The following is a 22500-nucleotide window of genomic DNA, read 5'->3' on the forward strand; positions in this document are numbered from 1 at the left end:
AATAATGATAGACCAAACCTATCAACCTCTTACTGCATGACATCTGGACAAAGCCTGGTATATAAGTGTCAGCACTAAATAGTGATAGACCAAACCTCTCATCCTCTTACTGCATCACATCTGGACAAAGCCTGGTATATAAGTGTCAGCACTAAATAATGATAGACCAGACCTATCAACCTCTTACTGCATGACATCTGGACAAAGCCTGGTATATAAGTGTCAGCACTAAATAATGATAGAACATTACCTAACAACCACTTACTGCAGGACATCTGGACAAAGCCTGGTATATAAGTATCAGCACTAAATAATGATAGGCCAGACCTAACAACCTCTTACTGCAGGACATCTGGACAAAGCGTGGTAGATAAGTGTCAGCACTAAATAATGATAGACCATTACCTAACAACCACTTACTGCAGGCCATCTGGACCAAGCCTGGTATATAAGTGTCAGCACTAAATAATGATAGGCCATACCTAACAACCTCTTAATGTATGACATCTGGACAATGCCTGGTTTATAAGTCTCAGCACTAAATAATAATAGACCATACCTAACAACCTCTTACTGCAGGACATCTGGACAAAGCCTTGTATATAAGTGTCAGCACTAAATAATGATAGACCAAACCTCTCATCCTCTTACTGCATGACATCTGGACAAAGCCTGGTATATAAGTGTCAGCACTAAATAATGATAGCCCAGACCTATCAACCTCTTACTGCATGACATCTGGACAAAGCCTGGTGTATAAGTGTCAGCACTAAATAATGATAACCCATTACCTATCAACCTCTTACTGCATGACATCTGGACAAAGCCTGGTATATAAGTGTCAGCACTAAATAATGATAGACCAGACCTAACAACCTCTTACTGCAGGACATCTGGACAAAGCCTGGTATATAAGTGTCAGCACTAAATAATGATAGGCCAGACCTATCAACCTCTTACTGCATGACATCTGGACAAAGCCTGATATATAAGTGTCAGCACTAAATAGTGATAGACCAAACCTATCATCCTCTTATTGCATGACATCTGGACAAAGCCTGATATATAAGTGTCAGCACTAAATAATGATAGACCGTACCTATCATCCTCTTACTGCATGACATCTGGACAAAGCCTGGTATATAAGTGCCAGCACTAAATAATGATAGACCAGACCTAGCAACCTGTTACTGCATGACATCTGGACAAAGCCTGGTATATAAGTGTCAGCACTAAATAATGATAGGCCATTACCTATCAACCTCTTACTGCATGACATCTGGACAAAGCCTGGTATATAAGTGTCAGCACTAAATAATGATAGACCATTACCTAACAACCTCTTACTGCATGACATCTGGACAAAGCCTGGTATATAAGTGTCAGCACTAAATAATGATAGGCCATACCTAACAACCTCTTACTGTATGACATCTGGACAATGCCTGGTTTATAAGTCTCAGCACTAAATAATAATAGACCATACCTAACAACCTCTTACTGCAGGACATCTGGACAAAGCCTGGTATATAAGTGTCAGCACTAAATAATGATAGACCAAACCTCTCATCCTCTTACTGCATGACATCTGGACAAAGCCTGGTATATAAGTGTCAGCACTAAATAATGATAGACCAGACCTATCAACCTCTTACTGCATGACATCTGGACAAAGCCTGGTATATAAGTGTCAGCACTAAATAATGATAGACCAAACCTATCTACCTCTTACTGCATGACATCTGGACAAAGCCTGGTATATAAGTGTCAGCACTAAATAATGATAGCCCAGACTTATCAACCTCTTACTGCATGACATCTGGACAAAGCCTGGTATATAAGTGTCAGCACTAAATAGTGATTGACCAAACCTCTCATCCTCTTACTGCATCACATCTGGACAAAGCCTGGTATATAAGTGTCAGCACTAAATAATGATAGACCAGACCTATCAACCTCTTACTGCATGACATCTGGACAAAGCCTGGTATATAAGTGTCAGCACTAAATAATGATAGAACATTACCTAACAACCACTTACTGCAGGACATCTGGACAAAGCCTGGTATATAAGTATCAGCACTAAATAATGATAGGCCAGACCTAACAACCTCTTACTGCAGGACATCTGGACAAAGCCTGGTATATAAGTGTCAGCACTAAATAATGATAGACCATTACCTAACAACCACTTACTGCAGGCCATCTGGACAAAGCCTGGTATATAAGTGTCAGCACTAAATAATGATAGGCCATACCTAACAACCTCTTACTGTATGACATCTGGACAATGCCTGGTTTATAAGTCTCAGCACTAAATAATAATAGACCATACCTAACAACCTCTTACTGCAGGACATCTGGACAAAGCCTGGTATATAAGTGTCAGCACTAAATAATGATAGACCAAACCTCTCATCCTCTTACTGCATGACATCTGGACAAAGCCTGGTATATAAGTGTCAGCACTAAATAATGATAGACCAGACCTATCAACCTCTTACTGCATGTCATCTGGACAAAGCCTGGTATATAAGTGTCAGCACTAAATAATGATAGACCAAACCTATCAACCTCTTACTGCATGACATCTGGACAAAGCCTGGTATATAAGTGTCAGCACTAAATAATGATAGCCCAGACCTATCAACCTCTTACTGCATGACATCTGGACAAAGCCTGGTGTATATGTGTCAGCACTAAATAATGATAACCCATTACCTATCAACCTCTTACTGCATGACATCTGGACAAAGCCTGGTATATAAGTGTCAGCACTAAATAATGATAGACCAGACCTAACAACCTCTTACTGCAGGGCATCTGGACAAAGCCTGGTATATAAGCGTCAGCACTAAATAATGATAGACCAAACCTATCAACCTCTTACTGCATGACATCTGGACAAAGCCTGATATATAAGTGTCAGCACTAAATAGTGATAGACAAAACCTCTCATCCTCTTACTGCATGACATCTGGACAAAGCCTGGTATATAAGTGTCAGCACTAAATAATGATAGACCAGACCTATCAACCTCTTACTGCATGACATCTGGACAAAGTCTGGTATATAAGTGTCAGCACTAAATAATGATAGACCAAACCTATCAACCTCTTACTGCATGACATCTGGACAAAGCCTGGTATATAAGTGTCAGCACTAAATAGTGATAGACCAAACCTCTCATCCTCTTACTGCATCACATCTGGACAAAGCCTGGTATATAAGTGTCAGCACTAAATAATGATAGACCAGACCTATCAACCTCTTACTGCATGACATCTGGACAAAGCCTGGTATATAAGTGTCAGCACTAAATAATGATAGAACATTACCTAACAACCACTTACTGCAGGCCATCTGGACAAAGCCTGGTATATAAGTGTCAGCACTAAATAATGATAGGCCATACCTAACAACCTCTTACTGTATGACATCTGGACAATGCCTGGTTTATAAGTCTCAGCACTAAATAATAATAGACCATACCTAACAACCTCTTACTGCAGGACATCTGGACAAAGCCTGGTATATAAGTGTCAGCACTAAATAATGATAAACCAAACCTCTCATCCTCTTACTGCATGACATCTGGACAAAGCCTGGTATATAAGTGTCAGCACTAAATAATGATAGACCAGACCTATCAACCTCTTACTGCATGACATCTGGACAAAGCCTGGTATATAAGTGTCAGCACTAAATAATGATAGACTAAACCTATCTACCTCTTACTGCATGACATCTGGACAAAGCCTGGTATATAAGTGTCAGCACTAAATAATGATAGCCCAGACCTATCAACCTCTTACTGCATGACATCTGGACAAAGCCTGGTATATAAGTGTCAGCACTAAATAGTGATTGACCAAACCTCTCATCCTCTTACTGCATCACATCTTTACAAAGCCTGGTATATAAGTGTCAGCACTAAATAATGATAGACCAGACCTATCAACCTCTTACTGCATGACATCTGGACAATGCCTGGTATATAAGTGTCAGCACTAAATAATGATAGAACATTACCTAACAACCACTTACTTCAGGACATCTGGACAAAGCCTGGTATATAAGTATCAGCACTAAATAATGATAGGCCAGACCTAACAACCTCTTACTGCAGGACATCTGGACAAAGCCTGGTATATAAGTGTCAGCACTAAATAATGATAGACCATTACCTAACAACCTCTTACTGCAGGACATCTGGACAAAGCCTGGTATATAAGTGTCAGCACTAAATAATGATAGACCAAACCTCTCATCCTCTTACTGCATGACATCTGGACAAAGCCTGGTATATGTGTCAGCACTAAATAATGATAGACCAGACCTATCAACCTCTTACTGCATGACATCTGGACAAAGCCTGGTATATAAGTGTCAGCACTAAATAATGATAGACCAAACCTATCAACCTCTTACTGCATGACATCTGGACAAAGCCTGGTATATAAGTGTCAGCACTAAATAATGATAGCCCAGACCTATCAACCTCTTACTGCATGACATCTGGACAAAGCCTGGTGTATATGTGTCAGCACTAAATAATGATAACCCATTACCTATCAACCTCTTACTGCATGACATCTGGACAAAGCCTGGTATATAAGTGTCAGCACTAAATAATGATAGACCAGACCTAAAAACCTATTACTGCAGGGCATCTGGACAAAGCCTGGTATATAAGCATCAGCACTAAATAATGATAGACCAAACCTATCAACCTCTTACTGCATGACATCTGGACAAAGCCTGATATATAAGTGTCAGCACTAAATAGTGATAGACAAAACCTCTCATCCTCTTACTGCATGACATCTGGACAAAGTCTGGTATATAAGTGTCAGCACTAAATAATGATAGACCAAACCTATCAACCTCTTACTGCATGACATCTGGACAAAGCCTGGTATATAAGTGTCAGCACTAAATAGTGATAGACCAAACCTCTCATCCTCTTACTGCATCACATCTGGACAAAGCCTGGTATATAAGTGTCAGCACTAAATAATGATAGACCAGACCTATCAACCTCTTACTGCATGACATCTGGACAAAGCCTGGTATATAAGTGTCAGCACTAAATAATGATAGAACATTACCTAACAACCACTTACTGCAGGACATCTGGACAAAGCCTGGTATATAAGTATCAGCACTAAATAATGATAGGCCAGACCTAACAACCTCTTACTGCAGGACATCTGGACAAAGCGTGGTAGATAAGTGTCAGCACTAAATAATGATAGACCATTACCTAACAACCACTTACTGCAGGCCATCTGGACAAAGCCTGGTATATAAGTGTCAGCACTAAATAATGATAGGCCATACCTAACAACCTCTTACTGTATGACATCTGGACAATGCCTGGTTTATAAGTCTCAGCACTAAATAATAATAGACCATACCTAACAACCTCTTACTGCAGGACATCTGGACAAAGCCTTGTATATAAGTGTCAGCACTAAATAATGATAGACCAAACCTCTCATCCTCTTACTGCATGACATCTGGACAAAGCCTGGTATATAAGTGTCAGCACTAAATAATGATAGACTAAACCTATCTACCTCTTACTGCATGACATCTGGACAAAGCCTGGTATATAAGTGTCAGCACTAAATAATGATAGCCCAGACCTATCAACCTCTTACTGCATGACATCTGGACAAAGCCTGGTATATAAGTGTCAGCACTAAATAGTGATTGACCAAACCTCTCATCCTCTTACTGCATCACATCTGGACAAAGCCTGGTATATAAGTGTCAGCACTAAATAATGATAGGCCAAACCTATCAACCTCTTACTGCATGACATCTGGACAAAGCCTGGTATATAAGTGTCAGCACTAAATAATGATAGACCATTACCTAACAACCTCTTACTGCATGACATCTGGACAAAGCCTGGTGTATACGTTTCAGCACTAAATAATGATAGACCAAACCTATCATCCTCTTACTGCATGACATCTGGACAAAGCCTGGTATATAAGTGTCAGCACTAATTAATGATAGACCATACCTAACAACCTCTTACTGCATGACATCTGGACAAAGCCTGGTATATAGGTGGAGGGCAGAGGCTGGAACACAGGGCCATATTTCCAATATTTCTGTTACACACTGTGGAAGTTGCTGGTGTTACAGGATTGGTTGCAACATACCTGTACTCAGGAATATGAAGTCAGAAACACAACAGAATGTTGCCATGTCCTGATAGCTATCAACAGAGTTATGTCACTGATCTGTCAGACACATGGCCTTTGTGGTGAGCAGACAAACATAACTGCCAACCCTCTGGCCATCATGTGGATAGGCCCACAGTTGAGAGCTATGCAGACAGACTGCATTCCATGCAAAACTAGCATGTACACACAAACCCTGTAAAACCATCAGTATGCAATGCAGACAACATCACTACTTACACTCTGTCTGTAGTTCTTGAACCTTATACAAACTTGTATGTGTTCTGTGTCCATAAGTCCTGTTGTGGAAAGTATTGTCACCTGCTTTCTGTAACAATGCTGCTTACACACAGGAAGGGTGTCTTCCATAAAGGAAAGTTAAAGGGACAACCCCCACAATTTTGCAGTCATTTATAGTAGTGGGTTGCTATGAGATTGGTTATTGGAAGTACTACACAGCTGGCTGCATGCAATTAGCAAGTGGGTAACACCAACTGGTGCAGAGGAAATAACCTGCTCCTGAGCAACATCTACAAAAGGCATGCTGCAACCTATTTAAAGTCGCTCAATCCCTGTAGTGGAGAGAGAGACACAGAGAGAGACTGAGAGAGAGAGGGAGATTGAGACCCCCCCCCAAAAAAACAGCCAAAACAGAACTAAAAGTTAAAAACGAAAGTTATACAAACAGGAAAAACAGCAATCAATCCAAACATCCTTGAGCTGCAACACAGAACAGAGCATACTACTACAACAGGTACGTGAACCGTGACACCACTGTAGCAGACTACTACAACAGGTACGTGAACCATGACATCATTGTATGTGAATGTAGTATTTGGTCTGTAATAATGGGACAGATAATTTTGAAGGCTTGATATGTGCCATCAAGACTTGCTGTAATGATGTCCTGCTGAACAACTGCTATGGACATAGCATCTGGCTCTGTGGGCAGTGGGCCATACCTGTCAACTGTGTGGATCTGCACAGAATGACAAAATGTAACCCATCATAATGTCTGTGTTGTTCCTCCAAACATGTATATGAGTCTAGCAAATAGCTAAAGGTGGGAGAAATGAAGTCATTATGCACACATGAGTGGCAGACCCCACCATCTGCAGAACAGTCATCCCAATGTGAAATGTATCATGCACAGACATCATAGGTGTGTAATAGGCCTAGCTGCAATCTGTCCATATATCTTTTTCTTCTTCTTTCGGCTGCTCCAGTTAGGGGTCACCACAGCAGATCAACTGTTTCCATTTCTTCCTGTCCTCTGCATCTTGCTCTGTCATACCAACCACCTGCATGTCCTTTCTCACCACATCCATAAACCTTATCTTAGGCCTCCCTCTTTTCCTGTTACCTAGCAGCTTCATCCTTAGCATCTTTTTCCCAATATACTCTGCATCCCTCCTCAGCACATGTCCAAATCAACGTAATCTTGCCTCTCTGACCTTATCTCCAAACCTTCCAACCTGGGCTGACCCTCTAATATACTTATTCCTAATCCTATCCATCCCCATCACACCCAGTGCAGATGTTAACATCTTCAACTCTTCCACGTCAAGCTCTGACTCCTGCCTTTTTGTCAATGCCACTGTCGCCAACCCATATAACATAGCTGGTCTCACTACCCTCTTGTAGACCTTCTCTTTCACTCTTACTGGTACTCCTCTGTCACAAATCACTCCTGACACTCTTCTCCACCCACTCCATCCTGCCTGTACTCCCTTCTTCACCTCTCTTCCACACTCACCATTACTCTGAACAGTTGATCCCAAGTACTTAAACTCATCCACCTTCGCCACCTGTACTCCCTGCATCCTCACCATTCCTCTATTCTCCCTCTCATTCACACACATATATTCTGTCTTAGTCCTGCTGACCTTTATTCCTGTTCTCTCTAGAGCATATCTCCACCTCTCCAGGGTCTCCTCCACTTGTTCCCTACTCTCACTACAGATCACAATGTCATCTGCAAACATCATAGTCCACGGGGACTCCTGTCTGATCTCGTCTGTCAACCTGTCCATCACCATTGCAAATAAGAAAGGGCTCAGAGCTGATCCTTGATGTAATCCCACCTCCACCTTAAATGCATCCGTCACTCCCACTGCAGACCTCACCTCTGTCACACTACCCTCATACATATCCTGTACCTCTCTTACATACTTCTCTGACACTCCTGACTTCCTCATACAATACCACAACTCCTCTCTAGGCACCCTGTCATATGCTTTCTCTAAATCCACAAAGACACAGTGCAACTCCTTCTGACCTTCTCTGTACTTCTCCATCAACACTCTCAGAGCAAACATCACATCTGTAGCGCTCTTTCCTGGCATGAAACCATACTACTGATCACTAATCATCACCTCCCTTCTTAACCTAGCTTCCACTACTCTTTCCCATAACTTTATGCTGTGACTGACCAGTTTAATCCCTCTGTAGTTACTACAACTCTGCACATCACCCTTATTCTTAAAAATCGGTACCAAAACACTTTTTCTCCATTCCTCAGGCATCCTCTCACTTTCCAAGATTTCGTTAAACAATCTAGTTAAAAACTCCACTGCCATTTCACCTAAACACCTCCATGCTTCCACAGGTATGTCATCTGGACCAACAGCCTTTCCATTCTTCATCCTCTTCATAGCTATCTTTACTTCCTTCTTGCTAATCCACTGCACTTCATGATTCACTATCCACACATCCTCCAACCTTCTCTCCCTCTTATTTGCTTCATTCATCAGCCCCTAAAAGTACTCTTTCCATCTGCTCAACACACTCTCCTCACTTGTGAGTACATTTCCCTCATTATCCTTTATCACCCTTACCTGCTGCACATCTTTACTAGCTTGGTCCCTCTGTCTAGCCAATCGGTACAGGTCCTTTTCTCCCTTCTTAGTGTCCAACCTTTTATACAATTCTTCATATGCCTTATCCTTAGCCTTTGCCACCTCTCCCTTTGCCATGCACTTCATCTCCTTATACTCTTGTCTACTTTCTTCATCTCTCTGACAATCCCACTTCTTCTTCACCAACCTCTTTCTCTGTATACTCTCCTGTACTTCTTCATTCCACCACCAGGTCTCCTTGTCCTCCTTCCTCTTTCCAGATGTCACACCAAGCACCTTTCTAGCCATCTCTCTTACTAGCTCTGCTGTAGTTACCCAGCTATTCGGTAACTCTTCACTGCCACCAGTGCCTGTCTTAACTCTTCCCTGAACATCACCTCACAATTACCCTTTTTCAATTTCCACCATTTGATCCTGCTGTCCCTATATATTCCCCCTAATATGAGGCTGTGTCCACATGTGATGCTCTGTGTTGTAGCAAGGCAGAAAAGTGCAATAATTCAGGAAGGAGTGTCAGAGTGTGGACCTCATGTCTGAGGCCACTACACACACACACACACACACACACACACACACACACACACACACACACACACACACACACACACACACACACACACACACATACACACACACACACACACATATATATATATATATATATATATATATATATATATATATATATATATATGTATATATACATACACATAACCATTTCACTGACACCCATTTCACTGAGACCAAATCAACTACAGTTGAAAGTTCATTTCATCCAAAGCCCATTTCACTTACGAGTAGTGGTCTTAGGCCCGTCAAAGGTATATGTCCTGTTCCCCACTGTAGTGTGATATTGGTGTTAGTAGATATAGCTAGGGGGGTTGTGGAGGGTACCCCCCCACAATGGGGGGTTTGGGTGGTGTAGACCACCACATAAGTTGGTTTTCTGTTGTCTGGTGTTGTTGTACATTATATGGTAAAACCCAACTTGGTGTGGGGCTACCCCCCCCCCCACACTACCCCTAACTATATATACTAACACCAGGATTGCAATACAGTGGAGAAAAGGACAAATACCTTTGACTTACCTTACAGTACTACTTGTCAGTGAAATGACTATTAGGTGGAATGACTTTTATGTGACATTAACCTTAGGTGAGTTTGTCTCAGTGAAACAGGTGTCAGTGAAAGGGTCTTGAAGTGATACAAATCTGTATATGTACATATTAAAAAATGTCCCTACTGTTGAATGACTGTGCTGTATGATATGTTTGGTACCACCTCACACATACCTGCAGCCCAGATGGCTTACTGGTAAATATATGTGGTTATGGTGTGCAGGGTCCTGGGTTACACACCTGCAAGGACTGATAATGTATGTGCTGGCCAGAACAAGGGCTGTTAGATACATAGTGATTAAGACACCCGTAAGCACGTTAGTGGGTGCAAAATGGACAGTCATGTTTGGTGTGACATTTGTGTTGGTAACACATCGCCCTGTGTGTGTTAAGGTGAGAGTGGAATGTTAGGGTAGTATAGCAGGTATATATGGGGAGGTAGGGTGGTTTGGAAGAAAGACATGATGGACAAAACAGCATACAGAGTTAGTATATGACACGTGGTGGGTAAACACCTTGGACAGGGAGGGGTGTTTGGAAATAGAAAGCCCTATACAGACAAAATGGAAATAGTGGGGCTGAGCTCCTCACACATAGGCAGTCACCACTGTACCTTCACAGCCCTGAAGGTGGCTGTGCTGGGGGCTGAGCAGTAGCGGCAGGCTGAACCTCTGCATGTGACACGAGGACATCTATATTTATTTATTTATTTATTGACATTTGTTAACCGGGTTTGTCCAACTGGGCTTGTGGCCCGTTTTCAGTGGAGACCCAAGGAGAAAAGCTCCTGTAGTACATTTTTAAACAAGTACAATTTAAAAAAATATTGATATAGCAGTTATAGAAAAAAAGATTCACATATGTTGAGTTACATGCATAAAGTTAAAGTTGCATTAAAAAGAAGCTTAGTAACATAATTTTACATTGATATAGTTCAATAGGTAAACAATAATTTTTTTTTGTTTGTATAAAATTATGCAAATGCATAGTAGACACACTGGAGAGAGAGGCGTAATGAGGTACTAAGTATGGACCTTTTGAGGATACATAAAGGGAAGGAAGACTAGGTGGAGTCATGGCAAGGGCAGGTCCTGAAATTGAGAAAATAAGCTTTTAGTTCATTTTTAAAGTGTGAGGTGGGGGATATTGAACATACGTCAAGGGGAAGTTTCTTCCAAGCATGGGCAAGGGAGTGTTTTTAGAGTAGTTTGCCTACTGACCTTTTTGGGTGGTAGACATCAAGTAATTGTTGGTTAGAAGTATGGAGGGTCCGTGATGGGATGTAGATGGAGACTAAGGAAGATAGAGATGGACAGAAGGAGGGCTTATAAAGAATAGAGTGTATCATATTGGGGGTGGGAGGATGGCATAATGGCTAAGGTGTTTACCTGGCAAACACAAGGTACAGGGTTTGATTCTCACATGGGTAATTGGCTAGGCTTAAAATGTCCCACAAGGGCAATTAGCCTAGTACTAACATATGACCCATATGACCCATATATATGAAATTAATAAGATAGCGGAAAGTGGGGAAGTTCAAGCCATTGAAGAGAGTTTAAAGAAATGCAGTGGTGTGAGTTGTATGGGGAGTTAGTAATGAATCTGGCTATTTTACGGTAAGTCTGCTGGAGTTTGTTTAGAGTGGAGGCCTGGATATTGGTAAGAACAGGGGTGGTGTATAAGAGGGAGAGGAGGAGGACTGCCTGGCCCAGGGTAAGTCTAGATTCAGGGGTTAGGATTTTTTGTTCCGATATAGCAGACCTAGTTTCTGGTTTGTTTTTTTATACACTGGAGTATGTGTAGGATGAACTTTAGTTCATCATCAATAATGACCCCTAGGAGTTTTGTGTGGGTGTCAGGTTGGATAGTTATATTGTTAGAAGATGTAATTAAAAAAGGAGGTTTTGTGATGAGAAAGAGAACGGGGAAGGAAAAGTAGGAGTTTGGTCTTTGTGGGAGTTAGGATCAATAGGTTGTGAGAAAGCCACTGTTCAGTGGATAGTAGGGCTTGTTGGGTCAGAGAGTGTAGTTCAGGAATGTTATTTGAGATGGATATAAGTGTAGAGTCATCGGCATTATGAATAAGGGAGGATTTTTTGCATGAGGTGTAAAGATCATTGGTGAAGATGTTAAACAAAAGGGGTCCCAAGATGGAGCCTTGGGGAACACCAGTGGAGATGGGAAGGAAAGGTGAGGAGGATGAGAGCCATTTGACAGACTGTTCCCTGTCAGATAGGTAACTGTTAAACCAGGCAAGTGCGGAGGGGGATAGGTGGAGATTTGCGAGTTTGGATAATAGTAGAGGATGAGAGACAGTAACAAAGGCTTTGGAGAGATCTAGAAAGACAGGAAATTAGTTTATTGTTCTCTAGGGCCTCTGCAATGATATGAGTGAAGGAGAGTAGGGCAGTGGTGGTGCTGTGGTGAGGACGAAATCCATGTTGGGTTAGGGTAAGTAAGTGGTGCATGAGGAGGTTATTGAGAAGCTGCGAGTGAATACATTTTTCTAATATCTTGGAGAGGGGGGACAGAATGGCAATGGGTCAGTAGTCTGAGGGGTCAGTGGAGTTTCCACCTTTAGAAGAGGGATAGTAAAGAAAGATTTCCAAAGGGTGGGGACAGTTGATTCCAGAATAGATTGATTAATTAGTATAGCTATAGGATAGGCAATTGAGTCAGCAGCAAGTTTGAGGAATGTAGGAGATAGATTGTCAGTGGAAGGAGAGCAAGCTTTAGCATGAGTAGTAGAGATTTGATGTAAGTAATGGGAACTAGCTCAAAAGAAAACAAATTTGTGTTAGTGGGACTTGGAGGGGTGGGTGTCGATGTAAAGTTTTGCTTAGAGGTTACCAGATTTTGGATGGAAGAGAAAAAGTGTTTATTCAGGAGGGTAGATGTTTCCTGAGAGGAAGAGTTAGGGTATGGGGAAAGATTAGAGAGCTTTTCAGGATAGAGGAAGTTGTTGAGAGTTGACCAAAATTTTTGAGGATTGGATTTGTTGTTAAGCTGAGCAGAGCTATAGTATAACTTTTTGTCATTAGTTGTATGTTTTTTGCAAGGTTCCTCAGTTGCCTGTATTTTTGAAGAAGAGGTGGTTGTTTAGTTTTAGTCCAGGTTTTCCAAGCACTATCTCTTTGTTTCATAAGGGACCTCGTCTCCTTGGAGTGCCAGGGAGCATGATTTGATTTTACTCTGATCTTCCTAGAGGGAGCTAAGGAGTTTAGAGTACTCATGAATATGCTATTGAAAGCGCTTACAGCATTGTTTAGGGGAAGGTGTTGTATTGCTGATCACACAATTCTCTGCAGAGCTCCCTATGCACCAGACCCTGTACCTGACATCAGGTTACAGGATCCTGTCTGTGTGCACTCCCAGGGGGGCACAGGCCCCATCCCTTGAGGTGGGTCCACCTGAAGGTGGTGCAGGACCAGCAGATGAAGAGGTCCCGTGTCAAGTCCCAAATGTGATGCAGCTTACAGCCATGGCTAGATGAGGTGGGTCTGCAGCCTTCCCAAATGTGATATTGAGTTGCAGTGTTACAACATATGTTGTCAGTAACAGTCATCATTATCCAGGATTAGCTATAACAGCATGCATACATAGTCCCAGTAACCCAAAACACCAGATTTGGAATGGTTGCACAGCAATCAGAACAGATGCATATATGGGACCACAGTGGCCATTACAATGGCATGCAGGTGACATTGTTAGCAACAGGCCACCAATGATACTGTTTAAACATGGAACATGAATAACAACAAAGTTCAGTATGTGCTGCACAATAGGATATATGTCCCAACAGAAGGTTTGGTGTAAACATACCGAGTGATGTGTGTGTTCAGATTAGGTATGCATATATGATGGGGGTGAAGGAGATGTTAAGTATCAAGTACGATAACCTTACAGTATGATGTCCTCAGACCTTGTCAACTGTTTATGTCTTTCAGGTACCATGTCCAGGGAAAGGTTGCCTGCATATACTGCAGATGAAACAGAGATCATTGTGCAGTACCTCATACAGCATCACGGAACCCGGTTTTCATGGACATCACATGGTATGCAGGAGACAACTGCCCTGTGGAATGAGCTTGTCCACAGGGTAAAAAGATGTCGGCCTGCATAACAGAAGTTATGAGCAGGTATGACATTGCTGTACTGACTTTATCCGCCATGCTGGTCAATGTGCTGCTGCTGTCAGAAGGGACCAGCAAGCCACAGGTGGGGGTCATACCATCCAGCCCCCAATGACTCATGTGGAGGAGCTCCTTGCCAGCCTTGGGGCACCCACTCGGTGTCAAATTCCAGCAGCAGAAGAAAGTATTGTGGAGGTGGGTGCCACCCACACAATGGAGCAGGAGCATCCAGGTAAGGCCCCAGGGCACATTAGTAGACCAGTGCTGCTTATCTATCCTCATATGTAAATGATATACATGCACATGTTAGATAATATAGTCTGTTGCTGCAGTCTGCTAAGGAGCAGATGTGCATAATCTCTAGAATTGTGGGTTTGTATAGATGACGTTCTGAAATGCTGCTCCCACACTGTACCAATGGCACAGGTGTGGCTGCTGACATTACATTTTTCACACAACTATGTAGGTCCCTCTGGTATTGAACTAGGGCAGCAGCTTGCAGCAGGTGAGTATGGGTTTTTTTCTATTTCACATTTACCAATATACTGGCCATGTTATGGCCATGCTATGTGCCATGCACACATGTAACACACCTACCCATAATGCATGCTGTATATGTTCACTTATTGTTGCTGTTAACTGCACTGCATCACAGTGGTCACCTTGGTTCCATATCTAAAGGGTATGTATGGGCTTGCAGTATACCGCACAACCTGTCAGTGCAAGATGTGTGGACAGTGATGAACATAATGGTGGGAGGAATGGCTTACAGTATGGACATGTGTGAGACAGTACCCTTCTACAGTGTGTAAAACACTGTATACACCACTATCACAGTGGCAATTATTCCAGATCTGCACACTGGCAAATCACAGTACCACATCACACACTATTTACAACCCATAATGTGATCCTACAATGAGCAATGCATGTGTAATATGGAACCCAATGTTAGGACAACAATTATGGGGAATACATACCTTAACAAACACTGGACCCATATGTGTGCACACACTCTAAATACCTGTAATGTGATCCTACAATGAGCAATGCATGTGTAATATGGAAGCCTATGTTAGAACAACAATTATGGGAAATGCATACCTTAGCAAACACTGGACGCATTTGTGTGCACACACTCCAAATACCTGTAATGTGATCTTAACATGAGCAATGCATGTCTAATATGGAACCCTATGTTAGAAAAACAATTATGGGAATACATACGTTAACAAACACTGGACACATATGTGCACATACACTACAAATAACTGTAATGTGATCCTACAATGAGCAATGCATGTGTAATATGGAACCCTATGTTAGGACAACAATTATGGGGAATACATACCTTAACAAATACTGGTCACATATGTGTGCACACACCCCAGATACTTGTAATGTGATCCTAATATGAGCAATGCATGCATAATATGGAAGCATATGTTAGGACAACAATTATGGGGAATACATACCTTAACAAACACTGGTCACATATGTGTGCACACACCCCAAATACCTGTAATGTGATCCTACAATGAGCAATGCATGTGTAATATGAAACCCTATGCTAGGACAACAATTATGGGGAATACATACCTTAACAAACACTGGACACATATGTGTGCGCACACTCAAAATACCTGTAATGGGATCCTACAATGAGCAATGCATGTGTAATATGGAACCCTATGTTACGACAACAATTATGGGGAATACATACCTTAACAAACACGGGACCAATATGTGTGTACATTCTCCAAATACCTGTAATGTGATCCTACAATGAGAAATGCATGTGTAATATGGAACCCTGTGTTAGGACAATTATGAGAATGCATACCTTAACCAACACGGGACGCATATGTGTGCACACACTCCAAATATCTGTAATGTGATCCTACAATGAGCAATGCATGTGTAATATGGAACCCTATGTTAGGACAACAATTATGGGGAATACATACCTTAAAAAACACTGGTCACATATGTGTGCACACATGCCAAATAACATGTTGTGGAAGCAGCTGGTGAGGTACTGGCAGCATTCACTCTTCTGGAATACACATCTTCCATCATGTACAGGTCCTACATGTCACACCAAGTAATGTTCTGCTGTCCAAGAAATCTGTCCATGACATCTGCCCACTCACCTGCAACAGATGCAGCCCTGGCTTGCACACCTGTTACAAACCATGGAATAGATCCCATACCTGAAAGGTAGCACTCAGGGTAGGATAAGTATCCTTAAATCAACACTGTATATACTATGGCAAACAGTGCAGACAGTCATGTATGTGTGTATGACGTATGGGACAACATTCATGTTAGAAATAAACAGATGCCCATCCAAGATAGATGACAACACATATTGCAAACCGGTCACAGAAGCTGCCCAGACACATGAAGCAACATTGAGGACTTGCAGGAATGTCTAGCAGGTAATGCCTGCACAGTACCTGTGTCGACAATTACCTGGACTCTGCATAAGTGTGGCCTATGGGTTAGGGAACTCAGATCAAAAAGTTGTTCCACAGGGAACATCATCCAGGTACCACATGCATAACATCAAGTCTCTCACAGTCATGTGTTGCAATGTCTTATGGTGTTCTGAGACCAAGGCTGAAACCTACATACATTATTAATAAAGATACATGAACTGCACAAGCATCACCTCAGTCCACCTCACGCCCACCATCCCCATCTGTACCCTGCTGGTGCCAGTGTACACCTGTAGGTTTGCTGTTAATTAGCAGAAACTATGGCAGTAGACATGTTGTTCTGCATGTGGGACACCACTAAGTCACACTCATGTGTGGCCCATAGTTGTCATGCATCTGCAAAATGGCTGAGAATGGGGTGGTGTGTCACCCTGAAACACAACAGTGAACCAAAGCATATGTCCAAAGGTCACATAGAATGGTTGCATCTGAACGCAGTCAAGGTCATGCATTGTGCAAGACATAACCATGACTCAACAGCAATAATGTAAGGATTGTGTGACCTCCAAGGGCTATGCATATGAGCCATGCTTGCAATCTGGCAGAGTTGGGGGACATTTGTAGGGAGGGGTGACCACATAATGTCAAGTGAGGATGGGCCATGCTAGTATACACCATCCATAAAAAGTTACTGCTGTTGTTCACGTACAGGTGCTGCAACAAAACATTGTGTTAAGGGTGTGCACACTTATGCAACCCACATATTGTATGCATCACTATCAACATCTGCACAACTAACACATTTGTTTGATACTGCACGTGATTGCACAGGTCATATGTCACATATCAGATATGTGTAATAGTAACATATGCAGTATTGTGGCCCCATGACATATCAGAGAAGATGGCGGCATGTCAATAAGGGTGTGTGCACTCCTCATAACCACAGTAAGCTTGGGAGGTTGTCAGTATAATTGGACTTCATTGTTGAGACATGCACTGCTGATGATGAGATCTGCAAATAGAACATCAGGCACTCACTATTGCCATCTGTCCTCATATCAGCCCAGGTATGTATCCTCCAAACACATAGGGGCTGTGGCAACAGGGCAAACATAACCTCCACACATATACACAGTCAGCAATGGTGTGTACACTTGTGAGGTATGGTGCACAGTACATGGCAGGGTGCTGAACAGGTGTACAGCAATACTGTGTACATGGGTGCAGTGTGTTCCAGGGGAAAGGCCATCACCTACCAACACAACATAAGCATCACAGAAATGTATAATGTCAACAACAGGGATTGAGATAGACACTCTGCATGCTGTTGAGTGCTATATGTCATGCATGCTGACATGTGGGTAGTCAGAGGTGTCTGTAATATCTATATGCCACCTCACCTGTAAACGTGTGTGTGTGTGTGTGTGTGTGTGTGTGTGTGTGTGTGTGTGTGTGTGTGTGTGTGTGTGTGTGTGTGTGTGTGTGTGTGTGTGTGTGTGTGTGTGTGTGTGTGTGTGTGTGTGTGTGTGTGTGTGTGTGTGTGGGGGGTGTCTGTGTGGGGAGTGTGAGGGTGTGGGCGTGTGGGTATAGAGGTAAGCAATGACATACAGGTCTGAAAGTAAGGTTTTCGTTTTCCCCTCACAGTTGACGAGGTGGGTCAGGGCCCCTCCTGCAGGAAATCTGAAATTAGTGTCCACACAGACTCTGACAATGATGATAGGTGTGGTGAGGCACAGGTGGGGTTGTCAGTGGCTGAAGCTGTGCCATTGGTTGACATTCCACTGTTATCCACACCATCCCCGCACACAGTCACAGTGCCCACACCTACCCCATCACCAGTGGCCATAGATCAGGGGCAGTTGGGGGGTGGTGGCATGGAACAGGGAAGTGTGGGACTATGGCAAGTGTGTCTGTACACAGCAGCCATAGCCAGATGTCTGGCAGGTCACCACACAAGCAGATGTACAGGGAAGCTCGTAGGAGGACTGCCGGACATCATGCACCTGGCAGCAGTGCCACAGCTGATGTCAGCAGATGCATGTTTCAGGCCATCATGGAGGCACAGGCACATATGGAATGGTACACCAGACAGGGTCTGAGGCTACAGAGGGCTACTCATTCAGCTGTTATTGACACCATCCATGATCTCGCAGGTGCCCACCATTATTTTGCAGAGGTCATGGATAGATGGTTTGGTAAGGTGGTAGGACTGGCTGACCGTACACTGTCCTTGTTAGAGCATATGGTGGGTATACAGCGACAGCCATGTGGACATATGTCAGAAACACCAATGGGTGGAGGTCTATGTGGATGTGCAGGAAGTCATAGCTGCTCCCATAGTGGCAGTACCAGCACTGCAGGGGGGGATGCTGTCTACACCACACCACAGCAGGCCATGTGCACGTGAGCCTGGCCAGTCCCAACAGGAACCTGGAGCCAGCAGACAGGTGTCATCCTCAGGGGGCTGTGACATATCTGGCTTTGTACCTGGTAATGCCCATGGAACCCCTGGCAGGCACAGTTCTTGTGTCTATGGCCGGAGACAGTGAACTGCACACCCTACCATGTACGGTCTGCAGCTAACCAAGAAACCCATGTATAAGGCAGGCAAATGGCTAAACTGTGCGCACACACACACACACACACACACACACACACACGCACACACACACACACACACACACACACACACACACACACACACACACACACATACACACACCAAGACAGCTAGGGCACCTCCATACCTACACAAACCACATATTCACAGCCCAATTAATAGCAAAGCCCCCTAACACACACACACATGATGTCAACCAAATGGCTCCGCCTAGGTCTTTGGCAAACCCACACCACGCCCCATGCATATGATGATACCTGTGCCACATCCCTGTCATCCATACCATTGATGCAGGGACAGGCTACTATGGTTCTGATGCACAGGGTGAATGTACAAAAGTGCATCAATGTAATGCTGTGTAATATGTTTTCAGCAGGCAAGTTTAATGCTTACATGTTAGGATGTGTAGCTGTGTAGGCATGATGAAATATAGCTGGTATTACCACTGACTGATAGTGGTCTCCATAATGTATTCTGTTTCTGTTGGAGGTGTATATGTGTCATCAGGAGTTTGGTCTGCTGTTGGGTCCTACAGGGGGTTTGGCACTGTGGTGACACATTTTGACTGTGTCATATCCTGGGTACAGCTGCACACAGGTAATAGGTCTGTATAATAATTACTGCATATGCCACATGGCTGATAGGTCTGATGGGTGTATACATGTGAGTGCATGGTGGCTGATGTCAGCAGCCCCTCTACAGTGTACAATGTACAGTGTACTGAGTGGCACACAACACATGTTTTCATATAACAGACACACACAGGCTTTGGTGTTGATGCTATGCACACACATTGCTATACACATGGATGTACTGTATTTGTCAGTGAATATATTTTAGTCTATTTACTTCCACTAAGACATAACAGGCAAACTATCACAGCAGTACATAATCAGTCTGCTGCTTTAATGTCATCAACAATGGTACTGGCAGGGTACGTGTCCCCTTCCCATATTTACGGCAATCCTGGCATTGGTAAACATAGGTGTGCTGGTGTGTGTGGCACAGCCCTACACTTTGGAGGTTGTGGGGTGGTGCACAGCTGCATATCATGTGACTGATGACTACCTAACCTGTTAACATACACTGTACAGTATTACAGCAGACTAAGGGGGGATACACACAACAGTAACCCCAATGAGGGTGGCTGTGTCCACAACATTAACAGCCAACTATATATACCAACTCCAGTATCAGTGTTCAGCTCTACAGTGGGAAACAGGGCATGTACACATCTACCACCTGTTTTGATGGAAATAATTCCCATCACGGGAGTCCTTTGAAATGTCATCATATGCCAGTCAGTTCAAGGACAGATGACCTCCTGTGAAATGTATATTCAGCAAACTGAAGTAGATCCCTTCACACACACACACACACACACACACACACACACACACACACACACACACACACACACACGCACACACACACACACACACACACACACACATATTTGGCAACACTGACAGTAGAACCCCTACCTAAGTATTGATAATAATGCTTTTGGTGTAATTGCACAGAACACACAGCTGTAGGATGAGGTGTGTCCTGAATCTCTTCTTAGGTGAGAAACATCACCAAGCCTTGTACAGTATGGTAATGGGGGATGTACTGGGTGCTACTGGATACCATATAGTATACCATACTGTCATAGACACATTGACAAACACATTACAGTTATAGACACATCTGACAGACCTGGGTTTACCAGTGCGGTGTCAGTGAGTCCATTCTTATACAGATACCTTGCACACAGCACAGGCATCATTGGCCTGTATAGTGTAGTCAGTTGCATGTATGGTTGATGATGACAGTGGGCCTTATACAGTGGACCTTGGAACATGTGCTGGAGGTACCATGGTGTCACAACATTATACCCAACACCCACACTGCACATTGGGTATGTTGCTCACTGACACCCATGATAATACTCTGACATACCTACAATCACACATTGACCAGGACTGCAATACAAGCCCTTGTCTATCTCAACAGTCCTACTACAGGGATATGCATTTATTGCACATGCCACTGGGATAGTAGGGTGATTGTTTGTCATAGCTCTCTGAATGTCAGCGACATCACTATGCCTTACAGGGTATGGGCAGTTGCATTGTATTTGGAAAATGTAGCCTCAGAATGATGTATCCTACAAATATACACACTTGAAAACATAAACACACTTGCCAGGACTCAGAGGGTAACCCATGGCTCTCTAGCCATTTGTACAACAGTGTTGTGCTAGTACTGCAAGGTCCACATAGCCCATAGGGTGAAGAGTATGGCAAGGTACATGTAAGGTGCAGTACAGCAGCAGACATTTCTAACTATGGCAATGATGGGGTGCAGTGTGTGAGGAGGTCCTAGGGGTATTATCAAAAGCAGGTTTACAAACACACAAACACTGTTATTATCAGCAATGCACAATGACACATATGTTGGTACTGGGGCCCATAGGGGCAGATGTTCCTAGGTGTGCACTAGAATGTTGTCCATGGATAGATGAGAAGAGTGGGGATGTGGGTACAGTGTTATCATGCCACCTGACATTTGTCAGCAGGCCATCTATCAACTGATGCCACATGACTGATTCCTCAGGGTAACAGTTACATGCAGCATCCAGTCATCGGGTTGTTTTTGCAGAGGCCCAGTGAGGTGCAACAAATGACCTGTATGCAAACAATATTACATAACATGGCCAGTATCTGGGTTGGAGACCTGTAACCAAGGAAGTTCTGGTGACTTTGCTAGTGTAGTTGTGGAATCAATGGCATGTGGTGTATACAGAATGAGGTTTCATACTTGTGGCATTCATAACACAGCTGGGCAGACATACCAGAGTCAGTACAGCATAGATTGCCTGTGAACAGCCCAGATGGATACGTGACATCTGCACATCTCTACAGACAACAGACAGACATCAGCTAGCCAACTGGTTATGCATTATGATTACTGTTTTGACAGACAGACATCTGACACTGATGGGTATGCCAGTACTACATGACAGCAGGCCTCAATGACATGTCCTATACACATAGTAGTCTACAGTTAATATCCACATATCAGATCAGTATCCAGTAGCAAGCACTTGATAACACACAGCTCATACACTAACAACACAGTA

Source organism: Protopterus annectens, chromosome 6.part0 (genome assembly GCF_019279795.1).
Source record: "Protopterus annectens isolate FY-2018-M chromosome 6.part0, PAN1.0, whole genome shotgun sequence".
In the NCBI taxonomy this organism is placed as follows: Eukaryota; Metazoa; Chordata; order Ceratodontiformes; family Protopteridae; genus Protopterus; species Protopterus annectens.